Here is a 13,553-nt window from a genome sequence, read left to right on the forward strand (position 1 = left end):
CAGTGAACAGACAAAAGACAGAAACTTACCGATAACTTGACGACAAACACCACAATATCCACCAGTACGATGTGTTCACAGTCAACTTGTGCAGCCTTCTGATGCCTAAATGGCAGCGTCCTGCAATGCTGCCAACCTAAAAAAATCAAGCTGTGTACTCTTAGAGGCTGTGCGCTCTTAGAGGAACTTACCCTATGCTTCATCAGAAGAGAGAAATGCTTTAAAGCAGAGGAAAAAAGAAGACGAAAAATTATAGCTGCACAAATTAAGAGGAATGAAGCGTGGCAGAAAGAAAAGAGAAAGGGGGAAGAAGTAAGAGGGAGAAAGTGAGATAAAGAAGTGAAGTAGAGAGAGATAGAGAACGAAATATAAGTATGGAAGCCAGAGAGAGACAGAGATCGAGAAAGCGAATAAAGAAGGAAATTGTAAAGAAACGGAAGAAAAAATATAAGAAGAATTATCAAGAAGAGAGGAAGTAAAACACTAACAGAGAGTTACTGAGAAAAGAGGCAATAACATTAGAAAATGAGATAGAGAAAGAAATAGAGAGTAGAGTTACAAATGACAATAATATACAATGTAGGTAGCTAATTTTCATCATTCTACCTAGGTCTATGCGCGTTGTACTTCATTTGTAGAAATTGGCGACAACTCTAAATCTCTACATTTTTCGTAACTTTTTTTTGTCTTAAACTCTCCATAAGAAGGTTCCTAATTGTAAATATTTTAGTTGTTGAGATTTCGTCAGTTATTCATAATGAAACACTATTAGGTAATGCTATAGGTGGTACAAATGATTTTGACAAACAATTATAAATCGTTATCTTCGTTTTTTTTCTGTAAAGAAAGAAAGATCATGGTGAAGGCATGCGTATGTGCTATTAATTTATTAGGTTTGATTCTTGGAATCTTCTAGTTTCACGGTAGATGGTGTAACAGAACAGACAAACAGGAAAATTAAAACAAAATCATAAATTGGAATCATTCTACACAAGAGACTTCTCGAATAACACTTTCGGATTTCCCAGGTCTGCTATCATAATCAAATTCACTAGACTTCGAAGTAAGGTTTAAAGGTCAGTAAGTTCACGTCCGTCTCAGCTATAGATATTCAAGTCAAAGTCAGACTTTCTGGAAAACCCGAGTTTGCAAATCATGAAAATTTTATGTATCATAGTAACATTCTTTTATCAAACCATTCTCGAGTCTCAATGAGCACGGTGTTTCCTGGAAATTGCATATTGCTCAACATTGTTCAAAGAACATTCTGCATTCCGTCTTTCTTCGTATTCTGTCAACGTACTTGCTGCACCTGTTTTAATGTAGCCCTTGTACATTCGCATTGGTAAATTTCAACGTGTATCCTGTGTTTTTCTACGATTCTCTTGCACGTGTAGAATGAAGATTACATAATTCATTGCCGTTTCAACAGTTGAGCTTGATAATGTGGAAAATACTTGGATATTGCAAAGCTCATGTTATCATAATCAAAGAATGATGATTCTTCAACGAACTCTCTCTCAGACGAAAGGCTATGTTGATTTTCAAGCAGCTTCAGCATATTACTAATATGGCATGATAAGTGTTTAAATATTGTTAAAATTGTCCACTCATCTGCAATTTGCCGTCGCAAAAGATTTTATAAGAACCTTCTTAATCTTTTGAGTGCATAACACAAGAGTGTTGTTCATAGTCTTATCAAGTGAAAGAGTGGTATTTCTAATCTCCTTTCCATATCATTGACTGCCTGTGTCAAGGGTGACCTTAAGTTAAAACAAAGCACATATAGGTACTTCAACTATTACTTGACATAAATTGTCATCTGTGTAGTTAAGATCTCTTTAAAGAGATGCATTTTTATATCCAATGTGATGTGATCTATATATAACAAGGAGGGAATAAGGAAATTGCTTCCTTTCTTCCTATGCTTCCTATGCATCTTTGATCTAGATTTCGAATTTTGACCTTCTTAGTCCATGCTTATTTCCACACTACTTGATCATTTCATTCCCCATGTAACTGAAATCAAACAAATTTGCAGGAGAGAGGAAATAATGTATTATTAGGGATATGCCTGGCTCTTAAAAAGGGTCAATTAGTTGGAGATACGTGACTTCACCTTTCTGCTAAGGATTAGAAGTGGAGATATGTTGATCTGACTCAAATAGAGCTTTTAAGAGGAGTTTATTTAAAGAAAACTGGGCCTCCCCCATGGCGCAGTGGTAGCGTCATTGCCTTGTAATCAAGCGGCCCCGGGTTCGATACCCGCTGGAAGCACAAGTTGTTCGGATCCCACTTTAAACTGCAGGTCCAGTTGCGATTAGCCTTACTGTGCATAAAGTGGACTTTTAAAACAGCAATTAAAACCAATTTAAAGAAAACTGAAAACAACATTCTTGGAGTTGTGTTCCTTTGGTTTTCACTTCTCAAACGATGTTATATTTCTACTTCAGTCTTGTATATTCTTGTTTTCTTTTTGATAAGCTTTACTCATACTGGTCATATGCTCTTCTGTTTGTCTCCTCTCATGTTCCACCGTATTTTTTAGCGATTTTCATCTTCTCTTCCACACACACACACACAAACACACCCACTGGCGTACTCAGGGGGAGCTGATGGAGCTATCAGTCCCTTCCGAAATTTTGAGGAAATAAACATTTTCAAATGACAGCTGTAAAGAACTCGAAGAAAACCAAAGCTGTAAAAGCAAACCCCCTTAAAATTACCCCTGATGTTTGTCTTTGAGCAACTTTTAAAATAAAGGTCAAAAATGAAAATCACAAAATATTTTAAAGTGTGTTCTGTCTTCCCTTATATTATAATACAAGTACGTAATATCCACCTTCATAATTCCAGCCCCTCCGAAAAAAAATGAACACACACACGCACATACACTATTACTTTTTTCTCTGTAAAGAAGAGTTTCTAAATTCTTTATGAATCACTTTCTTAGAGTGACACAAACTCTGTAATAATACAAGTTAATCATGGGAACTACTGAAAAATACCTATATACAGACATGACGTACATAGTTTTTTATTCTCACATATGAAAAAGGTGACCTTTGGCGTGGACAAGGGTGTAACTTACCCTCTCCCAAAATTTTCAGGTTTATTAAAATTTGCAACTTAAGGGGATGGTATTTTTGTTAACCTTCTGAGACCTGAAGAACAAGTAATTTTTAGGATTTCTCAAAATAGTCCCGGACACTATTATTATGGGATGGGGAACTGTTCGACTACGCCCCCTCTCCAAAGGTAAAACCCAATTTCGATTCAACCACCCCCTCCCGCTCCAGTTTAGCTCCAGGCTCAATTCTGTAATCCAAAGTTAGGTCCCAAGTTTCGCCCATGGGCGTACCTTTGCGTACCATCGGTAAAAAAGGCAATGTACCTTCTGTGAAAAAAGTACCGGGAATTTGTAATTTAAAAGGCCCGCGCAAATGATTTTTTAAAAATCTTTTTTCCCGTAAGTTTTCCGTAAGCTCTGTACTTAATTACTATGCCAAACATGAGCGCGATCTGTCAACCAGTTTGTTTACAGCAGGAGGTTGAATCAGTCCACTTCAGTAGTGCATCACGATTTTTACAATGAACGAAATTATTGAACAAAGAGTTTGCCTTAAATTTTGTGTTGCGAACGGAATTTCGTGTGCTGACTCGATAAAAATGTTAGAAAAGACTTATGGTGAATCAGTTTTATCAAAAATACGGGCTTACGAGTGGTACAAAGCGTTCAAGGAGGGCCGAGAGATCGTCGAAGACATGCCTCGTTCTGGACGACCTTCGACCTCTTCAACCGATGAAAACATCGAAAAAGTGAAGGAAATTGTGTTCGATAATCGCCATTCCAGCTTAAGAGAGATAGCTACTGACCTTAACATCTCTCACGAGTGTGTTCGTTCGATTTTAGTGGATATTTTGGGCATGAGACGCGTCGCCGCACGGCTTGTTCCAAAAGAGCTGAATTTTCTTCAAACACAGTACCGTGAGCAGGTATCTTTAGACATGCTGGATCGCGCCAATTCTGATCCCACATTCATGGAAGGCATCATAACTGGTGATGAGACATGTGTCTACGAGTTTGACATGCAAACAAGTCAACAGTCATCAGAATGGAGGACAAAAGACGAGCCGAAACCGAAAAAAGCACGTCAAAGTTCCTCAAAAGTCAAGGTGATGCTCATGTTTTCTTCGATATTCGTGGTTTGGTGCATCATGAATTGGTCCCAGAGGGACAGACGGTTAATAAAGAATACTATTTGGCCGTATTTAAGCGTTTGCGTGACAAAATCCGTCAGAAACGGCTAGATTTGTGGAAGAACAATTCGTGGATTTTACACGACGATAATGCGCCATCGCATAGAGCGACAGTTGTGACAGAATTAAAGGCCAAAAACACAATAAATACCATCGAACAACCACCGTATTCACCAGATCTGGCCCCGTGTGACTTCTTTATGTTTCCAAAACTAAAATTGCCGCTCCGGGGTACCCGTTTTGACTCGATTGAAGCCATGAAGCAAAATTCGTGGAAGGAGCTGAAGGCCATACCGGAAAGCGCCTATAAAAAGTGTTTCGAAGACTGGAAAAAACGCTCTCATATGTGTGTTGCATCAAATGGGGCCTACTTTGAAGGCGACAAAATAAATAGTGATGAATAAATGAAAATTGTGCGTTTTATTTCACAATTCCCGGTACTTTTTTGACAGAATATATATTTCCCTTAATGATATTTATATTACATTGCTTTTAACTTGAGAATACTCTCTTTTGCTATGAACGCTGTATCATTTCCGGAAAAAATGATAACTATGCTTGGAAGAGACATTTGCAATAATTCGTTTCAGTGATTTTCCATATTAACATGGCGCGATTGTCCCATGTGTCTGTATGTGGTACTCAGCATGATGTCGCTTTCTGCGCGCTGACGTTAAGAGAACCGGTTTCTCCTGACGTCATACGATACGATTCTCATTACTCGTTCTTGGAATCGCAACGGCGACCTCAGATGGCAAGGCGAGGAAACCTCAGAGGTGGAGGACCTCGTTCACCTTGTCCAACGGAACGACTCGTAAAGGGACCGTAAGTGAGATTATGTTTCGATGCGTCGGTTGAAAAATTTCTTCCGGCTGCCCCCAGAGTCCTCGAGAGATAGAGCCATTGGAATTGCAGATAGTGTCTAGTGGCAGCGCCAAGGGGCTATGAACTTTTTCTAAACAAAATATGCTGGTAGTTGTGACCAGCGATCTAACTGGAGACTGATTTGATTCATTATTACTGTTTAGCGTCGCATTTTTGTCACTTTTGCATAATAACGCCGATGAGGATGAGCGATGATATGATGTAGTTGATGAAGGAACACTCACAAAGAACACTAATGCATGGGTGCTTTGGTATGCGAATACCGTGAGCATACATTTTCGGAGGACGCCAAGAATTACTTAACATTCCTTGTAAACAGTATTAATGCAAATATTGCAAACATACCCGACGATTCTTACCATTTTTTTGAGCTCAGAGTAAATAAGAGTATAAAACAAGTTGCTTTTAGTTTCAATAGTTACACAAAAAAAATAAAAAATAATCATATCTATCATATAAACCCGTTGCTAGAGATTTCTACACCTATAAGGCGAGCTCATCTTAGCGAACTTTTACTTCTATCAGAAGCATTTTTTTAAGTATGTAGGAAGACAAAGTTGACAAAGAAATATTTTCTGATTATATCCTATGTTGCAAACCAATAGCAATGTTAATTAAATAGGGCGCCTATATGTTCAAGTATAAACTTGATATGATTTACAGAAAAGTTTGTATTGCGAACGGACGGAGCAAGAAAAATTTAAAAAATTGTTTTAAAAAGCCATCAATTGAATGAACTTTACTTAAAAAATAGATTTAGACTCTTTCTAGTGTAAAATTGACTTGAAATTACTAGTGCAAATTAAGTTGAAATTAAACACAAATTGTTTCTTCGAATCCTTAATAACAAATAATAATAGAAAATTATTTGGAAAGGGAGTTTTCCTGGTTGGGAAGTAAATCAAAGATGTAGAGATTGGGAAAGAAAATATATAGACGGGAATTTCCTGGCTCCTCCGCCTTCAATTCGGACGCTGGCTGTGACGTAAGCGGACGTGCAAATTGAAAGAGAGTGAGTGTGGCTATTGCGTCCGTTTCTTGCGAGCACGAGTTGACTAACCTCACATCCTCCTCTCTTTTCCCTTTCTTCTCTTGAGCTTGCGTCAGACTCCACCAATTAGGAACGTCACTACGAGAATCCTTTTGCCTCAGAAATGGAAAAAGCAACAACACTGAGAAACTTTGAATCCCAAAGGCCAGATGTTGCAAGACAAGCTGCTTAATATTCCAGCAAGAGAAAAAGAGGTTTCGGTTTGTTAAAAACAAGTGTCTGCAGTAGTAGATTTACTAGTCCTGAATTTTCGGAGTTTCGACCTCTATAACCGTGGGAATTTAAAATAATATTATAAATTAATTTTGTCTTGTGATGAGCTTTGGATTATAAAGTTTGTTTTAACTTCTAATCTTCGTGATAGAGATTTGTGAATAGTGATTTATTAGAACAAGGATTTTTTTTTAAAATTTAAAAGGGTGTGTTTTCATTTACAAACAGTTGTGTTCTCATTAAATTAGATGTAAAAAAAATATATATCAGAATGTTGTTAGTCTGAAGGAGGCACATTTCCACAACGTATTACAAATCATTAGTTTTGTATAAGTTTGATTAATGGCTTGCTGGCTATAAGCTTACTCTTTAATGTATGGTTTAACGACATATGCGACACCAAGATTCGTGAATTTTGCATGCCCCAGTTATTTACTTTTCTTGCACTTTATATGGGATTTTTAAAAACATTTTTGTATGTTTATATACTTATTTTATCTTTAAATCTTTGGTGTGATAAGGAGTTTACGTTCCAAAAAGCATTGATGTATAACCTAATAAAATCCCTTGCTTTTTAAAGGATATATGTTGAGAAATAGTATACTTGCATGAAGAGAATAGAATAAAAAGGAAATGATCATTTACTGTGTGTGTAATTTATTTGGGTACATAAGTAGCAAACATGTTCCAACGAGGCACTTTTAAAGTTACTTTCCGTACTAAGTAATTGCAACTGTACTTCAATTTCTTCTGAGAAGGAAATTTTCCAAACTTGTATTTGAAAGCAACGAGTTAATGGTAACTGTAACTTAGTTAGTTTTCAACTAAATATTTATTTCCACGGTTACTTTATTTTACGTTTTCGCAAGCAAGAAAATATTCTTGAATCAAATGCTCCCCTGAGAGAATGGACGAGTCGGTGGTTATTAAAATTCACTACATGTGCCCCAAGTGTATTTATTTAGAACACCTAAGGACATAATAGCCATATTCTCCTGAAATCATTTTGGGCATTCTACAACTTCTTAGTATAACAGTTATCAACAAATCTTGGTTTCATAAAAAGAGAAAGAAAAATGTTAATCTTCATGCTCAAGTGCAGTAGTTTACTTTGAATTATAATACCTTTACAGTTTTATATTTAAGATACACGAGGTTAATTATGGTTCAATGAAAATTAATGTTAATTCTTAATGGTCACTTGTGAAGAAAAGAAAATACCGTTTGCACATTATTCATGAAGCATGAAAGTAACTGCAAAAAGTAACGGAATCCGTGAGTTACTTTCTCAAATGGGTAACTGTAACAGAGTTACTTTTGGGGCGAAGTAACAGGAGCCTTAATTCAATTACTTTTAAAAAGTAACTTTCCAAACACTTTCATTTTCATGGTCCCTAGAACATATATGCTTCCACCTTTTCCGTATCACCGAATGAAAGGTTATAATTTGACAATTCTGCACCAGGCGGTTGAGGCAAACATCTACGCCGCAACTTTACTTCTCAGCGTAATTCCCCAAACAATAAACAGCTCAATAACTTTACATATTTTCGTCTATGTCAATGTTATTTCCTCGGGAAGGTGAGCATAGGTGTGTCACCGCAACAGCCAATAGGAATGCAGAAAAGTGAACCACCTTGAGTGGTCGAGATTGTCCCCTTGGCCAAGCGTTGCGTCACTTTGCGGCAGCCTATGGTACACCTTGATGAGCTAATCGCCATCCAATTCAGGTACTGGTTCTAACTGTAACACGTCGCCTTGGTGTGACCTTGGGACATATAAAAATGTGTAGGAAGGATTGCGAGCAGACAATGGACAGTAGAGGGACGTTTGTTTGCTTCCGGGCACGGATTTCGGCGTTGAGTGAGCGAGGAGAAGGGGAGGGGGGGCTTTAGCCCTTGGTAACCACCCAAACATGCTGCAGGAGAAAATTTCAATAATTTAAGGGTGCCCGCAATTTTTTTCCCATGTAGGAGGAGGAAGGGGCTGTCATATATGAAAACTTGTGTTCTAAGGTGGCATGTAGCGTCGTCGCAGAGAAACGTTTCATGTTCTTTACTTATTGATTTGGTTTATTTTACTTCGAATTTCTGCCACTTTTGGCTAACCGCGACGATGAGGATGAGTGATGATACGATTATTAAATTGATAAAGGGAAACTTACAAAGAACACCCATGCCCAGGCCGGGATTCGAGATTGGAACCCCTGCTGTCGTGAGCTAACCACTCCGCCACGGAGGCCGGCAGAAACGTCTTATGATGGAGAGATTTAGGATGGTATATGAAAGAAGCGGCAGAGAATGAGAAGAAGAGAGAGTGTGTTTGTGTGTGTGTGTGTGTGTGTGTGTGTGTGTGTGTGTGTGTGTGTGTGTGTGTGTGTTTGCAGAAAAGGAAAGAGACGAGAAATAAAAAAGCTATAGAGAAAATGAAAGAAGAAGAGGAATATTGAAGCAAAGCAGAAAGAGTCAGAGACTAAAGAAGGAAATGAGAGAGAAAACATAGGAAAAGAAATGATAAAGAAGAGCACAAAGAAAGAGAAACAGAGAAAGTAAGAAAAGACAAAGAAAGAGATAAGTCGAGGAAGAATGGAAGGTAGAGATTAGAAAACAGTGACAAGGGGAATATAGAAATATAGGGAGAAACAGAGATAGGAAGAAAGATAAATAGAAATGGAGTCGGATAAGAAGAAAGGAAGAAGGACACAGAAAGATAGCAATAGAGAAACAAGGGAAGATAAATGAGGAAAATAGGGAAATATAGGAAGAAAGTACAAGAATGAAAGAGAGAAATAGAGGATATACAAAGAAAGAGACGGAGAAACAGAAATAGAGACAATGGCAGATAAATAGATGCATGGAAAAATAAGAGAGAAAGAGAGAGAGAGAGAGAGAGAGAGAGCAGCGACCAACGATACAGATCCCAACTAAATACGTGTCCTCAACACTTCAGTCCATTCGAACAAAATTTTTTAGCGACATCATTTCCGTGAAATTATGGATGGTTCATTCTGTCAAATGCTCATACTATATCTTTTATCGAGTCGAAGCTACGGTCTTAAAATGGAAGCCCATCCAATGACGTGTTCCCTCACCGGCTATTGAACCGGGAAACATGAAAATTGATTCTTTAATAATATTTTCGAATCATCTGGATGTATTGTTGAATTTCTGCATGCTTTCCTTTAAAAAACATGCCGTTTAGAATGGACAAAGTTTGTTTACTTTTGTTCAGATAGGTTAATCGAAACTGGACCTTCAGGTTAAAGTTTAATTCCAACACTTGTTCAATGTGTTTCCACCGAGTAAGGAAACCCGGAACCGCTGGATCACAAGGCGACAGCGTTGAGCGTACCACTACACCACCGAGGAAGGAAAAGTCAGTCTTCGTGTAGTAGTGCCACAATTCTTAGTAGAGGCAAATGCTACCGCAACACACAACAGTTAGGGCAGCACGACACGCTATTGGTGTGTTGTATACAGAGTGTCGCCGAGTGGCGTAGTGGTTGTTACCACAGCACGCTTCGATGTCAGGAATCCAGGGTTCGAATCCCGACCTGTTCATAGTGGAGAGTGCCTCTTCATCATCACCATATCATTCCTCATCCTCATCGTCGAGATTAGTCAAAAGTGATTCATTAAGAAGAAAGATTATTGGAAGCTATACTGTAGATAAATTGTTTTCGTGTGTGTTTACCAATTTCAGAAGGCTTCACTGAGTCCAATGTAATTTGCATGTCATTACAATTTGTCACTTACCATGTTTTACACCCGAGCCCTTCAAGTAACAAAATTCAAATCGTATCACACGGAGTATCGGAGCTCTATTGGGCGGCAGATGAATTTTACTTGATTTGATTTTTGTTATTTAACGTCGCTTTTCTGCCACTTTTGGCTAATGGTGACGATGAGCATGAGTGGTAATATGATGAACGTGATGAAGGAGCGAGCACTAACAAAGAACAACCATGCCCAGGCTGGGATACGAACTCGGAACACTTGGCGTCGTAGCGCGCTCTAACCGCAGTCTTGTAACTGCAATAGATATCGAAGAATTAGGACCAGAATTCTAAGGTCAATATGTGGTTACTGCTGTCATTTTTTGTTTGTAAAATGAAAATGTCATTGATCGCTGAAATAAGAAAAGAAACTGTCTTTCCGTTTCTGCAGTGTGTTTTCGACTTTCCATCAAGGGTCTGGCATAATTCTTCAATATCCGCGGAGGCAGAGGGGTCAAACTGTGTGGTGTCCTCGTATCCAGTTGCCATTGATGGAAGGACCGCAAGGGGGGGGGGGGGAGACCTGGGTGCAACACTCCGCCTGCATGCGACAAAGCGAGCGCCACTTTCACCGCTCCCTGCATCGCCACTCTCTACTTCACTCACCTTGCCCTCAATCCGCCGCGTGACCTCGATACGGCGTCCCGTGACCTCCTTTACCCCTCGACTTCCGAGATTGGTTGGTCGCCCATGTGAGCCTGAGATTTCCTGCCAAGGGGCATCAGCCCTTCATGCACCGTTCCGGTATCTCCCAATCCTATTTGGAGAAATGGCTCCGTAAGGTTTCCCCTCGGGGGAAATGTGCCTCCGTGTGCAGTTTCCAGCGAGTTTGTGCAGTGGAGACGGCTTCAGTCCGGAAGCCCCACTGTGCAAGACCGGATCTAAGAGATTGATTCATACTTTAAAGACCCAGTTGCAGTGATAATTGGTTTGGTTTATTTCACAGCTCTCTTCTGCCAATTTTTGTTTTGGCTAATCCTGATGATCAGAATGGGTGGTGATATGATGGAATTAATGAATGGACACTCACAAAGAACCAGCGTTGGCGAAATTTGTGTTGTTTTTTTTTTTAGAAAAAAACCAATAAAACAGTTTCTTTTGTTTTAAATATTAACTAACTAACTCTCTAGCCTTCTTAAACCCGAAGGTTCATAGCTGCAGCAACACAGGCCTTCCATCTGTCCCTATCCTGAGCAAGATCTATATACTCTTATCCCTACCGATTTCCTTTAGGTCTATCTCAACGTTGTCCCTCCATCTTCGTCTTGGCCTTCCTACAGGTCTCTTACCATCAGGTTTCCCAACAAGAATCCTGTGAACTCCTCTTTCCTCTCCCATTCGTGCCACATGGCCTGCCCACCTAAGTCTTCTTGATTTAATCATTCTAATAATATCTGGACATGAATATAAATTATGTAGTTCTAAATTATGTAACCTTCTCCACTCACCTGTCTCCTCATCCCTTTTAGGTCCAAATATTTTCCTAAGGATCTTATTAGGACCAGGTTAAATATGTTTCAAATAATTTTCAAATCAAGAACACAAACATGTTTTAAACAAATAAAACGTTAAAAACATAATGCCAAAAAGATTTATTTTCTAAGAATAATAATTAATGAAGAATCTGTTAATCATCAAAGGAAGGACTGTGTTTCTGGTTATAAGTTAGTGAAGTTTGATGAAGTGTTTACTTAAGTTTTAAATATTTATAAAAGAAAAAAAAAACAAATTAGTTTGTTTTAAACATACCAACATGTTTAAAGATCACCCATGCCCAGACCGGGGACCCCTGACATCGTAATGTGCTGTGCTAACCACTTCATCACGGAGGTCGGCAGTTGCAGTGGATAAGGATGCAGATTGACGGGAGGGGGGCTCATAATGTGGTTTTCGTAAGTACCACAGTCATTGAACTGAATTGACTTCATTGCTGGGCGAGGTTCAGCTGTTGCTGGTCTACCACCTAACTCTCAAAAGTTACAAATTAATGATGATGAAATTAAACATTACAAAGAAATTAAAGGATAAGACAACAGAAACAATGGCAGTACATTAGAAAATAAAAGAAATATTAAGCTGAATAAATATGAAAATGATATGCCGGGTGTCCGAATTGAAACGCCCTAATTTCAAATGCTTATATTAAACATAATATACAGGCAGTGTTGTAGGTGTTGTAGGTGTGGTAGCTTGGCTGTGGAAATTTTTAATAGGTAATGAATAGTACGGATTCGTTTATTTTGTATCCTTCCAGGTGGTGAAAAGTGAAAATGACAACCAATGCTGAAAAAGCACAAACTGTGTGGTGGTGCGCAGAATTGGGATCCATTGCAGTTCAACGACGGTTTCGTGCAGAGTATTATAGAGACCCTCCCGATGCCAAGAGAATCAAGGCATGGAAAGCAGCGTTTCTAGAGACAGGATCTGTCTCTAAGAGACATAGTGGTGGCCGATCACGAACATCAGAGGAAAACGTTCACCGCATTGCAGATGCACGAAGTCCCAAGAAATCCGTTCGTACGGCGTCACCTGAGATTGCTCTCACAAAATCCACAGTCCACAATGTGCTTCACAAACGTCTTAAGCTTTATGCATACAAATTACAAGTTTCTTAGTTTCTTTGCAGAGGAAACTATCACTGGTTTCACATATCTTGATATGTTAAACAATTTTGTGTTGCCTCTATGTGGGGCACACACAGAAATTTACTTATTGCACAGACAAAACTTCATACCTATCTGTATTCTGAATGCATTAAATACGTGCTGTACTACAGTCGGTTAGAATTAGGGAGTTTGAATTCGGACACCCTGTAATTTCCGGCTACACACAGAACTTTTTGGTTGTTTAGATATGGATACTATTATGTCAGTATTGTCAATTTTACGATTGATTTTATGCAAATTGATTACATCGGCAGTTATTATTGTCAGGCCAGGGTATATCAGATTTATAGTTGATTCCTTTTAATTTTTATTACATTCAACTACCTTATTTTTTCATTGTTCAAAACGCATTAAACTATAGGCTAGCGACATCAATTTGGATATATGTACATGTACACCAAACCTACCGACGTATGCATCTAATGGTAGAAATATACATGTAAATAGGTTAATCACATTAAATTCCTGCATAAGAAAACAGAGTTGGTCAATGATAAGAATTCGAACTGATAATTCAGATATAAAGATACAACTGTTAATTTTAATTTAAATATTGGTTCTATAAAATAGTTAGATGTTTCTAGAACAAGACAATGACTATTACAGTAATAATTCGTGAAAGAAATACAGAATTTCTAATAGAGAAAATGTATTTGAGCGAGGAAAAGAGTGTTTTGATGTTTAGTTATACTTATTGTTGCTA

General features: G+C 38.3%; 1 long non-coding RNA gene across 6 annotated transcripts in view; it reads right to left on the bottom strand.

The window, feature by feature from the left end:
- LOC145989445 (uncharacterized) overlaps positions 1–13,553 on the bottom strand; it is a 197,166-nt gene that overhangs the window by 88,775 nt on the left and 94,838 nt on the right. For 3 of the 6 annotated variants that reach the window (XR_014441851.1, XR_014441853.1, XR_014441850.1), the window contains one exon: positions 30–136. The exons of the other annotated variants lie outside the window; for them this stretch is intronic. This is a non-coding gene — a long non-coding RNA (uncharacterized LOC145989445). The remainder of the gene's footprint in view (positions 1–29; positions 137–13,553) is intronic. 6 annotated transcript variants of the gene reach the window in all.

Source organism: Lepisma saccharinum, chromosome 1, assembly GCF_977018435.1.
Source record: "Lepisma saccharinum chromosome 1, izLepSacc3.1, whole genome shotgun sequence".
Taxonomy (NCBI): Eukaryota; Metazoa; Arthropoda; class Insecta; order Zygentoma; family Lepismatidae; genus Lepisma; species Lepisma saccharinum.